Source organism: Trachymyrmex septentrionalis, unplaced genomic scaffold (genome assembly GCF_001594115.1).
Source record: "Trachymyrmex septentrionalis isolate Tsep2-gDNA-1 unplaced genomic scaffold, Tsep1.0 scaffold16, whole genome shotgun sequence".
NCBI lineage: Eukaryota > Metazoa > Arthropoda > Insecta > Hymenoptera > Formicidae > Trachymyrmex > Trachymyrmex septentrionalis.
This window is the reverse complement of record NW_017304758.1, coordinates 1243703-1257193: the sequence shown is the minus strand read 5'-3', so window position 1 is coordinate 1257193 and position 13491 is coordinate 1243703. Positions and strand designations below refer to the sequence as shown.

Below are 13491 nucleotides of genomic sequence, written 5' to 3'. Positions count from 1 at the left end.
TTTTTTTTTTTTTTTTTTTTTTTTTTTTTTTTTTTAAATAAGTTTTTTCCAGCATCTGTAGTTTACAAGATGCATGTAAAGTAGTATTTACGCAAAACGGGCCCATTTGTCATTCGTGTTACATATTCAAGAACCGCCCGCGGCGCTTCGCGTTGGTACTCCCAACATGTCTTTCGTTTCCTTCGTTGACAGGTCGGAAGATTTTACTATAACGGAGCAGCCGGCACCACCCGCACACAGCACCATTCACGCGAACGCAAGGGGTGACAAGGGATGGTCCGTCGAAATGGGCCCGTCCGCGGCACCGGCCCCCTCAGCGACACGGTCGTAATATTTAGATTCCTGACCAACCGCACGCATCTGTCGGGCCCCTCGTGTCCGACATTCCCCAGCGCGCGAGTGATGCGCTTTTCGAGGGTGCTGTGCCGCTGGTTTGCCTGCTATCGAGCCGAGGCCCCAGAAGCAACGTGTGTATGTATATCTCTTCGGTCGGCTCGGTGGCAGCTGGAGGTTTCGCGCGTGAGAACTCGGTGGTTCCGAGGTTCCCTGGTTCTTCGTCGCCACCTGTCCTCTCGCGCGCTGGCTCTCTCGAGGCGACCGCCAACCCTCTTTCCTCGTCTTCCTTTTCTTTCCATTTCTCTCCCGCACATCAGCCCTTCTGCCTCCTTCTCCCCCGCCAAATTTCTGCTGCACACCAGTCCCCATCGCAGATTTTCGATGAGCAACCCTTCGCGACGTAATCACGCTTCGACGGAGACGGATGGATGGACGGACGGAGAGAAATTAGGACCGGCCCCGATTGAAATATTTTAATGGTACTTCGATGAGACGAGATCCATCAGGCTGATACCGGCGCCTTTCGCCATGCGTAGATGTTTTTTACAGGGTGATTTTATAGGGTACTGCGTGTTCGAGACTATTAAAAGTAACGATATAAGATAACGATGCAGTCTCCCTCTCTTCTTTAAATTAAAATATTTTAGTTATATTTTGTTTATATTTTTAATTACGTAGGCAATTTCATTTTGTAGGAAATAAAAGTATTTATATACCCGATATATTACTGTATGAAATGATAGGCGATTTTCTGTATTATTATTTGAAAATAATATTGAATAATAGTGATAATAATTTACAGCGTTAATTAACATAAGCTGCTAATTTTTATATTTTTGCGATATTGTTTACATTTTATCGTTTATATAATATTTTCTTTATAAAAAAGAGAAAGAATAATTCTCCTCTTGACAACGAAGTTGTATGATTAATTAGTTTTCTTGAGCTTAAGCAACTGTTGTCTAATGTTTCGCGATCGTACAACTGCAAATACTTTGAAGATTAGCGTAATTATTATCAATGTTGATCTAATTACTGAGATATTCTCTCTCTTTCGTCAATGGCGGTCTTTTGATGACTATAGATAGAGCGATTAAAAATATTTGTAAAACGTAACTAGCTTTTCCTCGGCTAACCTCTCGCTCAAATTCGGCATACCCGTTTCTGTTCTCTAATCCTAGGGATCCTTAGGGCTAACCGCCCTAAGCGTGCACGAAGCGTGTTGGTCGTGTGCGGGAAACACGCCCTGCCGGCCCTCAGCCTTCGGAGCCCGGGAGGGCCCTCACGCGACGGTGGGGTCTACCCCGCGTAGAAAGTTTCTTACAGAAAGAAAACTGGGCCTCGTAACGGTCGAGGGGGCCCGATGGGCAGACATGTCGGGTGGACGCGCCTCGTGACGGACAATAACGACTCGAAACCCGCAATGAAGCTGTCGGGAGGCGAAAATTGCGCGATCAGACGCGTGAGAGAGACACGCCGAGGACGTTCGAGGGTAATTTCGAGAGCCGGCAATTGTTCGCGGATGGGGCAATTTGGTGACACGCGAATGCAATTGACGACGATAAATCTTCGTTCGTGCTCGCGAGTCATTTGGGTCATGTGCGATGAGAGGGTTAAGCGGATTTGAGACTCGGCGGCGGTCCGTCAAACGCGCAGATGGTCCAGCGGCAGTAACTGTGCGATCGCCTTTCGTGTGTTTTTCAAACGGTCATGGTAGCGCGATTGGATCATTGATGTTTGAGTTAGGGTCTAATAACGGCTGACAATGAAATCGGTACCATGAAATTAAACCGTTTGAGAGAGAAATTCGCGTCAAACCTGTAATGATGTTTGTAGAATCACTTTATTAATAGTGGTATTAAACAAACGTGATTCTTCACATCTTAATACTATTTATCTGTATTCTATAACTCTCGACGACCACTCATTATTTTATTATTTGCGTCGCTTGTTTATCAGATATAATATACAACGATAATATAGCGGCCACAGGCACTGTCATTAAGAATTGCAAAATACAGACACTAGCCTGCTCGGATCTACATGGCTCAAAATGTAATTTATTTTCTTATTATTTTATTTATGAAAATTTTTTCTGGTATTTGATGACTTTGTTAACGTAAAATCTTTTTCTTTGAACTTTTTTTCTTTATTAGAGTCTTTTAATCATATTGATCCAAATAGTACGGTTGTATAGTTTGAACAGATCCAGCAGAGTAAAAAAGGGTGCGACATTCGAGGCCGGAATATGTTACGCCAGTTTTTAGCATTGTACACCTTTAGAAGTGAGACTATTTATGGCATGTATCGTACACAATGTTCGTCACGCTAATATATAACGTTTTATGCGCGCAAGTGGTCAACAAACCGGTGACCGGTGTAACAAGTGGAACTTCAATTTCGCCGCAGAGCGGAAGACGCGGGTCTGTTAGCTGATTTATGTCGCATTCGAAAGGATCTTTGACTTTGCGAAGAAAAAGCGGCGGACGTCACGAGCAAAAAGGCAGTGCTGTTTTATTTCAAACTGCCTCCGCTCGTGGTGATTTATCATCGTTCAAGGTTCTTCAAGTTTCTTCACGTGCATAATTTATCGATGCGGCTTTCATAGAGAGATTGTTCGTTCCGTGGATGCTGTTGTGGAGACGTTTCGGTCTCTTTTTCGAAGACATGGATATTATGCTCCATTTCTTCGAACACGAACAATGTAGCAGTAAGAACGAACAGTAGCGCTATGATAAACGTCTCATTAAGAGTAATTTATTATATGCAAATTATGCAAATTATGCTGAGCGATGAAGAAGAAATTGAAGAAACTACAGATCCAGTTGTAAAGAACTTGAACCTGAGTCATTCTTGCGTGATGAAGTACATCCTGTTTGGGCATGTAAGATGCCTTCTTCCTTTCAGAGAAGCGTGTCCTTTCTTCGTGAAGTTAAGATCGTCGCCAATGCGATTCAGATTGCTCGATGAACACCACACGGCCGTGGTAGTGAAATCGAAGACAGCCCTAGTACAAGGAGGTTCTGTTGGTTCAGTAAAATGGAACAATTAAAAAACTTAAACTTAAAAAATATCTGAAATACAAAATGTATTATAAATGAAAGTATTTTTTATTTAAAATTACTTTCTCGAATAATATTAAATAATTTATCAATAATATAATTTAATTACCGGACATCTTAGAATTTGTAGGTATATTCGTGAAAAATAATTTTCTGACTTTAATTTGATTATTAATAAAAATAAAATTAATATTAATTTAATCAAAAAATATTCATTGCGCAGTTAAAAAAAATTTATGTTAAATTTAACACAAAATGAATGTGTTAGGAAGTAACACAAATACTTGTAAAAAGTTACACCGAAAATATAACACGAACATAATTTATAAGCAAATTGTAGAAGTATGTTTCTTCAGTAAAATTAACATTTATAATATGTTAAATTAACAATTTTATTTATTTATCTCAGAACGTTTTAAAATTCATTATTTTTATGTTGGTCACTTAGTTATATAAATTTTGTTGAATATCAATTTAACACGAAATATTGAAATAATATAATCACATTATGTTAAATCAACATTCGGCTATGCTGAAAATTTAATACAAAAATTTTATAAAGGATCGATTTTAACATAAGCACAAAATAATTTTTACTGTGTAGAGATGCAGACAGATGGGCATTGAAGGATACTTAAATTCAATAAAAGTATTTCGTTTATCTTAAGAATAGGTCGTATTAATTTTTGATCGCGATATATTTATACAGATTTACCGACACTTCCTGACATCTCTTTTATATCATTCTACATATGTGCGCGATGAAATATATTTTTTTCGAGATATAAAAATGATTGGCACTCGTATTACCCGCTTGAATCATGATCGTTGTCTGAAACCAGTATAACAAGATTCATCTGGACATCGCTAGCATAAGAAAGTCCAGAGATCCATATCGTATCGATAATGCTCTTTGACTTCGCAAGGATTGCTCTCGAGCAAAAAGCGAAAAGTGAAGCGTTAAGCAGGATGTGCTCAATTACGGGAGCAAGATTCGTTCGAAGATATTCTATAATTTCTGTGAACCGATTTCTTTTGCAATATTCTTGATAATTTTACTAGACGTCTGATGCGTATCTCATGCGACGAATAATTTTTTGCATATTAATATTTGTTTAATTTTAACTTGTTGAAACATTGTTATTTCAACTGAAGAAGGTAAATTGTGCTTACACTGAGAAAATAAATTTGTTCAACGAATTAAACACATTTAATTGTTTGCAGATTTAATTCAACAAATTTTATTTAATCGAATTTAACCGTAGTCTGCTTAACAAACTGTTCAATTAAACAGACTGTGGGTAAATTCAATTAAATAAAATTTGTTGAAGTAACCAAATCTGCAAACAACTAAATGTATTTAGTTAGTTGAACGAATTTTTTCCTCGGTGTAATGTCTCATCAAATTTCTAAAAATTGCTCGTAAATTAATGGCTGGTATTTGTGTTGTCTTTTTATCGAGACTTTGTTTTTTTCCTAGTTCCCTCACATTGTGGCTTATTCAAACGATTTTGGAAGAAACCGCAATTTCGCGTTTGGCAGAATGAACCATTTGTACGTAAATTTCTACAGTCCCTTGAAGGGAATAAATTGTAGCTGTCAGTCGACGTTACTGGCAGTATCCGTCGTCTAAAATCGGTAAAGGGTTGCTCTCAGATCGTAATTTGAGCCTCTCTTTGTTGCTGCGTTTCGTATCGAGGACGACCTTCGACTTCACGAAGAAGATTGCTCCTGGCAGATTGAAGAGCCGTCACGTGGTTAAACAGGATGCGCGATGTTTTGCACGCGATTCGAACTTCACCCAACGAAGTCAACGATTTCACTCGATTGCTTTCTTGCAGTTCTTTGAAAAGGCCATGAATTTCGTTCGAAGACGGAATAACAGTTGTTTCGTAACTCGAAGAAGGAGAAATAAGGCGCGTTAATTAAATAATTAGTGAGAGTATTAAGTACGTTAAAGTCTATCAGCCGGGCTTATTTATCCTCGAGCGAAAATCATACTGGTTAATATAACTGTCGATGTTGATGTAAGATTTTTTAATGAACGAGTGATTTTTGTCACACACACGGAAAAAAAAAGAAAGTACCGTCTGTACACTCAAACAGGATACACTCCATCACACCGGTTTCAGATAAACATTTATCGTAACGAGTTTCAATATTTACCAATGACACTGCCCGATGTGTATCATACCCATGAAAGGTTTCTTTTAATGGTTTCTCCTGTACATCGATGCATTCTCAACGTTTTCCGCGCGGCGGTACGTCCCCCGCGATAACATCATAAATAAATTGTCGAGAATACCGCGCTCGTTTTGGCAAAAGCTTGATAAAAATTTTACAAAACATGGTGAAATGTATTTTTATTAATTATTCCACCGCCTGGTGCCAAGTCAGGCAAGCAAAACTGGTTTATCGTTAACTTTATCGTAACGAGAAAGCCACGCGCGCTGATTCGTATCGTGACGGTAACGATCGCACATATTGCGCACAACTGCTGTTCCTGCACGGTATTAAAGGAAAAGGAAACACTGGCATGGTCACGTAGAGTTTAACTTTATTTCTTGAAGTACATCATTTCTTAAACTAAGTGATATATAGAAAACGATCATTTCGAAATTTGCAACCTGGTCTTTTTATAAATATTTTTAATACATTAGTTGAAATAAGTTGTAATATTTATTTAGAATTTCTAGAATTAGATTTTTTTTTTATTTTCTCTGACATCAAACTAAAAAATTCGATACGTATAATATATGAATTTATATCGAATTATTTAAAAGATCCAGCTTCGACCATCATGGGCTTTATTTTCTATTGGTTGTGTAAAAAATTCAACTTAACTGTCTAGAATTTTTGCTGTTCTATAGTTAAGAATTTTTTTATTTTTGTTTACTTCTATCTATTTGTTCTACCTCAGATATCTTGAAGATATAACTAAGTTTAGACTCAACGATAGCTGTTCGAAATTTAACCGATTTCCCCCAAAAATGTTAGCCGATCGAACGATCTCAATTTGACTCAATTTCAACTCTACAAAACTGGTACGATCGAGCTGTCCGCGTGATTTTGCTGTGGTTCAGCGATGTGTATCACGCCGAAAAACGTGATCCCTTCGTCCAATTGCATCCACGAAGGATCCTCCAGCTTCGGTAACAGCAGCGACAACAGCCTCGGAAAAATATACGTACGTGAACCGAATGGGACGTGCGCTCGATCACGCTATCGAGATTTCTCCGAAATTTACGCGGCGACGAACTTTCGGCGGGCGCGCTTAACATCGTACGATCTTGCATAAAATCGGTATAAGGCGCGTGATCGCGGGGCAAAGTTATGAAGTCCTTCTCGCGCGCGGCTTGGATCGTGTCAGCTAATTGGACCACCGGAGACCGTTGCCGGAGACCGGTATAACGAGCTCCTCTCTTTGGCTTCGCGCCATTGCCATGAAACAGGATGTTACGCGCTCACTCGGCAATCTCGATACGTATCACTATCAAAAACGAAGGTTTCTTGCAAGGGGTTAGTATGTTGAACGGCAAAAACGATAGCCCGACGAGAAATATAGAGAATTCAACATTACGGCATATGGCAATGGCCGTACATTGGTAATATATTGACATTGATCTATCACCTTATCACGTGTATAAAATAATTATCTATAATTACAGTTGTACATAGAAAGAATCATTTTATATCTAAAAATTTTTAGCTAAATAAAAATCTGAAAATAACTTCGTTGGACCGTCAAAATAATTATATAGAAAATTCAAGCATGATGAGGAATGCTGCAAAAAGTTTACATATTCTAACAATCAGCTTGAATGCCTTGCATAATTATTTTGATAGCTTAACAAAATGTTATTTTCAGATCTGCCCAACTCAATTTTTCGATATTTCAGCGATCGTTCTTTCTATGTACAAACAATCAATTTTAAATGGATTTCAGACTTTGATGAAGTGTTAACGTACATTTACCGGGAAAGAATTCTATACTAATTTTATATATCGAAATTGAATCGTCGAAATGAATTGATTTTCACGTATAATGTAGCTTATAATGTAATGAACGAAAGATATTATAAGGCTCAATAGTTTCTGAGCTACTGTGTATTAAAGGTGCTCGCTTTTTTACATCTATAATACATCGTAGCTCGAAAGTTATCCATTATTGTGCCTCGTGTTTATACCTTTTGTTCACCAATTTTTCTTTTTTTCTATGAGTTACATGATATATAAAACCAATTCACTTCACTGAAGCTCAATTTTTTCAATAATTAATGCGGATTCTTTAGAAACGAACTAACGAAAAGAAGCTGTCGTTTATATAGAAATGATTAAACTTTCATTTCGAAGATGCGTTTCGTGTCATTATTATAGAGAAGATTGTTCTGGGCAGCAGCAGATGCGCCAACGAGCGAACGTACTTTATCGCATTGAAGGCGAAGATTTCTCTTGCAAAAAGAAAAAGGGAACGCTCGTAAGGAATATCATGATGCGTGTATCATGAATGTTCCCGCACGTTGCTATTGCGTGATGTTATTTAACGTTCATGAAAAACGCACTGTCGCCACGACTTCCGCGCGAATTGATTGTCATAATGAAGAGAAACTCGATAAGGAATGTACGTAAAAGATTAATTAAAAATGTGGACTCTTCATAAATACACTGAGTGAGGACCTTTATATACAGTGGTAATGAATCCTTATTTAAAACATAATTAGACTTATTTAGTGGATTTAGGATTGTTGTCTGTCGCGATAAATGATATATTATGTCGTTTCATTATAAAAAAAAAATAACGTCGACACACAAAAATAAAGTCGTTAAGAAATTAAGTTATTATTCTTCCGTACCTAATTAATTTTAAGTCATATTCGGGGAAACGCATCTTCGTTATTACATTAAATTGTTTTTTCTTACGAAACTTCACATTTCGTAATAACGTAAACATTATATATATATGTAACATTATTTTTCATTTACTCGATTGATTATCTAGAAGCATTTAATTATTTTTTTTTTTTTCAGTATTTACGCAAACTTTACAATGTCTAATCAGTCTAAAATCCACTTGAAATTGATTACCGAAAATGCAAGAATGCAAAGACCGCGATTGTAAACAGAACGAAAAAATGCGCACGACAGTTCCTGCATTCTTCGACGAAGAAGTTACGAAGATCCCGCATAGGGATTTCGCAATAAAATGCCATTTTTATTTGTCACGACGAAACGATGCGAATATCGGCGACACAAAACGGGAAGAGATAAAGTCCGTTTTGATATTGACGGAGGATGGAGCATCGCGTATCAGAGGTTCGGATTCGAATCGCTTTCGCCAATTCATACATACAAGTATGACAGGATATATACAGATGCGCCGGCGGAATCGACGTCAATTTGTCTGCGAGGAAGATGAAGCAAATCGATGCATTTCACGTGCAGATGAACGAATCATGGATACGCAGTACGAACGAGCGTGTGTAACACCGGTGGATCTGGTGTTTATTTGTGCAAGTATGATCCCGGCATCTGATTATCACGAGCTGGTGTCACTTACAAATGCGTTGACATCTGCGAATTTGCGATTCGTGCGTGTATAATGTAACGATGGCGACGGAGTTACCAGCTGAAGAGCTGTTGCATTAAAGAATATGGCCCGTTTGAAGTTTCGCGAAATTCGATTTTTTTACGTAATATCGCAGCCGCACCTTTTACGCATCTTTCAAGATACGAGCGAGCGGAAATATCCCGAGGGGATAGCGGCGATTGTGCGGCGCGGATTGCCGTTTGCATCGTACTTTAAAACTTTATATATTGCCGCTTCCTTGGAAATTCAGTACATATTTTTGTATTTATCCACGAGGTTCGCAGCTGATAGCTTTCGTTAGACATTCCCGTCGCGTCGCTTTATTTTTATTGCCCGCGGGCAATAACAATTTTCCCGCGTGAAATGGCACACCGTTTAAAGTCTTTGTTCAGCTTAAACGAATAACCCCGTAATTTCGGGGGGAGGGGGGGGGGATTTCGATGGTGACGTCTCGGAAACGGGGACGTGCCGAGGTAAAACCTCGGAACACCTGTGTCCTTATTCTCGATCCCGGTATCCGTGACAGCCCTCATCAGAATCTGTTCGCCGGGCCTCCCTACAAGGCGCTGGTCTCTACGACGCGTACGCATCTTATTTGCATGCCAAGTATCCGGCCAACGTAGTACGCCGACTACCTACCCTCTATCGCGCGTGATCGCGCGCACGCGAAGGTCTCGACTTCCTTCTTTTTACGCGCGCGATCAGAAGATACTCACGCTCTTTCCTCTTCCTAGACGCGATGCACGCGCGATGTAGTCTCCGTTTCGCACGTCGCGATGCAGAATCTCTCGGTTACGCGCGTGTACGCGCCTCTCTCTCTCTCTCTCTCTCTCTCGAGATAGAATCCTTGCACGTAGTTGCATCAACCGGTTGCCTCGCTATAAATAGCCGCGAGAACATAACATACTATTAAGCTGTTTCAACGCGCATAATATCTCTTTTATTTCTTTGCTTCGTCGTTCTCTTCATCTCTTTCGCGAGAGAGAGAGAAAGAGAGAGAGAGAAAAGAGGGGGATTATCCATGATCTTACCCGTAATGTGAATTCGATAAGACACCTGGCAAGGTTGCGCTTGTGATCACAGATAGTGTAATTGAACGGGATTATAAAGATTATAGCGGATCTTAATTAATATTTGAAGTTACGGTCGGTGGTAATGATCATAGACCTTTTTTCAAAGTTCCTGAGTACGAATGCGTGGGTATGATAATGTATAGCGACAAGGATACGTGATCGAGCGTCCGCATTCTTACATATTCTCCGAGACAGTAGCTTAATTTGTATCCCGTGTATACTCGGATGGAAAGAACGCCGGGGAACATGATATATGCGACATTTCAATACCGTATACAAGAGTAAATTTAATCGGCCAAACTTACATCTGCGCTCGACGCGATTAAACCTTGAGATTTTGCAACGGGATATTACTACCTGATTATAAGTACTACTCGTACCTACTCGTACAAAACTGTCTCATTCTGGAACGTTATTAACGGGACGAGTTTCCTGTAAACGTGATAAATAAAAATCTTAGTATGATGAACACGCGATACGACGATTTATGTTTTACACGCATCAACAGATCCTTTAACAAGTGATACTGTCTGAATATTTTAGAAATAGGTTTGAAAACTGTATTAAAATTAATTTTAAAAGCGTACATACAACTTCGCGTATTGTTCTATACTTTTTAAGAATATTTATTATTGAATATTCGAATGAAAGTTTTATACTTTCAACTCAGAAGTAGTCCTCACCTCATTTGTTTACGCAATTATGTGCTTTTTCACTCAAAAGATCTATTATTAATTATTATTAACTATTAACGACATATTGATTATTTTTCGGTTTATTGGTGTTTAAAACATTATGGATTTACTCACAATTTTCTGATAAAAAGTAAATAGAAAGAAATATTAAACGGAATAAGTAGCTTATTATGATAGTATATTTCTAAAAAAATAAAGATTTTAATTAATATAAAATGTTTTTTATTGCGGATTTCTGTTGGAACCGCATATTTAAAAATTCGTAAAGAATAGTTTAAAAAAGAAAGAAGACAATATCTATTTTACAATATACACCATATAATTACATATATATATATATATACAATTCACATTTTCTCACTGGAGTATCAAAGCACTTCTGATTCCTGGATTAATTATACCATTATTACATGTCTGTTTTAAACACATCCTATTATCCGAATTTTATTATCTGAATGCACAATTATAATTAAGCACATTTATTGAATTATAGAATTCTTTACGTAAAAACTGCTTGACTGAAACTAACTATAAATTTTCAAGATATTAAAAGATGTTATGTATGCAGATTGATGCTTATTCGCTATATTGCGAGTGGCATTGAACGAGCTGGTTGAAAAAAACCGCTTCACATCGACGAAGCAAGGGATGATAATAAATTTTCATTAAATTCAAACGACGTGGTATTACAGTCGATGCCATGCAATTACGGTGCACCGGAATTAAAGGAATATATTTAAGCTCACGTGAATATATAGAGTACATTTCAAGGAAATCAAATTACAGCTGGTTGCGCGTTAACCTTTTCTCGCGAATGATTTGGAAGCGTGCATTGATGCTGCTTTCATTCCGAATCGTCAATTTTAAATTAGTCTTAGTACGTTTTAACTCTTTAACTGGAGCATACGTCTCGATTTATGTGATACAACTGGTGTTGTTGAGCCAAAAAGGCTTTAGGGCATATTTTATAACATGTCGAAGGCGAAATATTATGGAAGAACGATCTTCATTGAACTTTCACAGTTATCATTAACAATTACGAAACTACAAATTTATTTTTACATATTCTGCGTAATTTCTGTCTCTTCTTCGTTCTCTATTCCTTCCCTTTATCCCGTAAGATTGATTTCGAGATTTTTTGCCGTCGCTAAGACGAACGCCACGCGCTAATCATCGACATCGAGCGATCGAGCCGAGATCTTCGGGTTCGAAATTAATTGAGGGGTGCGAAATTAGATCCGGCATTAATTCCCGGCAGTCGTAAAAACGAGCTCGGAAGAGTGAGGATTCGGAGTAGGCGCGGGGGATAATTTTGCCAGGGTAATTTCGAGGGAAATTACAACTCTGGCGCTAACAGTCCATACAACGGTTAATCCGTAACGAGGGTAATATTGGAACTGCGTGAAATCGCGTCGGCGCAGCGCAGCGAGATCCATCGAAACCCGATCATAATGACCGATAATAATTTCGCTTATTCTTGATCCTTTCGCGCCGGGATCCTACTATCTGTACTCTCGATCAGTCAGCAATAAAGTTCGCCATTACTTCCTGTGCACTTCTTTCGCGATTCCTCTCTCCTCCCTTCCCTTGTATGTGCAAAGTTAAATCTCTCTCTCTCTCTCTCTCTCTCTCTTCACACACACACACACACACACACACACACACACACACACACACACACACACACACATATATATATATCCATCTATCTATCTACCTCTCGTGAAACGTGCTCCTCGTCTCGCCACAACCCTCTTTTAAATGAAACACCCTGTCTCGACCTTCATGCGTTGCATGGCCTCTCTTGTTCTTCTTGAAATGAAACATACGTTCCCTTTCAATCTCCTTTTACTTTAACTAAAACTCTCTCTCTCTCTCTCTCTCTCTCTCTCTCTCTCTCTCAGTTTTCTCTTTATCCCTTATACAAGATACATTCTTCTTCAAACAAAACACATACGATCTTTCTCGTTCTACCCTCCATTCCCCGCCTGCCTCTTTTCACTTTACGAGATACTCTCTCGCTCCCTTTGCTCACGTTGCTCTCCCTCCAATAAAATGTGCTTCCGTCTTTATCTCTCTTAAGCCCTTTCTGTCCTTCCAATAGAGGCGCGTCCTTTTTCTCCTTTCTCGATCGTCAACCCCCTCACCCTTTACCTTCGAGCCTTCCCTCACGCACGCCCACCGCGGCTGTGACCACGTGTTCTACACGCGCGTACGCGTGCGTGCGTCCGCGCGCGCGCGCGCGTTCGTGCGTGTGCGTGCAAAGGTTCCGAGGTTCTCCACGGAGTCGGTCGAGTCACACCTGCTCCTTTTTCCCACGAGATCGGTTTGCCCCCCAGCCTCCACGTGCATCTCGGTGATCCTCGGTAGTCTCCGTTCGCGGTCGACGTGTGCAACGCCACTACACCACGCCTGGACGGGATTGGTCGCGATGATTTTACAGGATCCTCGGTCTCTCTCTCTCTCTCTCTCTCTCTCTCTCTCTCTCTCTCTCTCTCTCTCTTCCTCCCGTGCATCTCTTCTCGTCGTCGTATGAAAGTAATTAAACGCGCAGCCAGTTCCTTTATACTCCTCGACTTCGCACCGATTGTTTTCGGAAGAGGCGGGAATCGTGGGTTGGCGGATCGCGGATTTGCAAATATAAATTTCATTCTTGCTTCACAGAACACGTCCAGATTGAATACGTCCAGACTCTCTTTTTATTACTTCGTCGATATCTCAATATATATGCACGCAGA

General features: G+C 39.3%; 1 protein-coding gene across 1 annotated transcript in view; it reads left to right on the top strand.

Annotated features, from left to right (window-relative positions):
* Positions 1 to 13491, top strand: part of LOC108746078 (tubulin polyglutamylase TTLL4-like) — a 128262-nt gene that overhangs the window by 50332 nt on the left and 64439 nt on the right. The window lies entirely within an intron of this gene.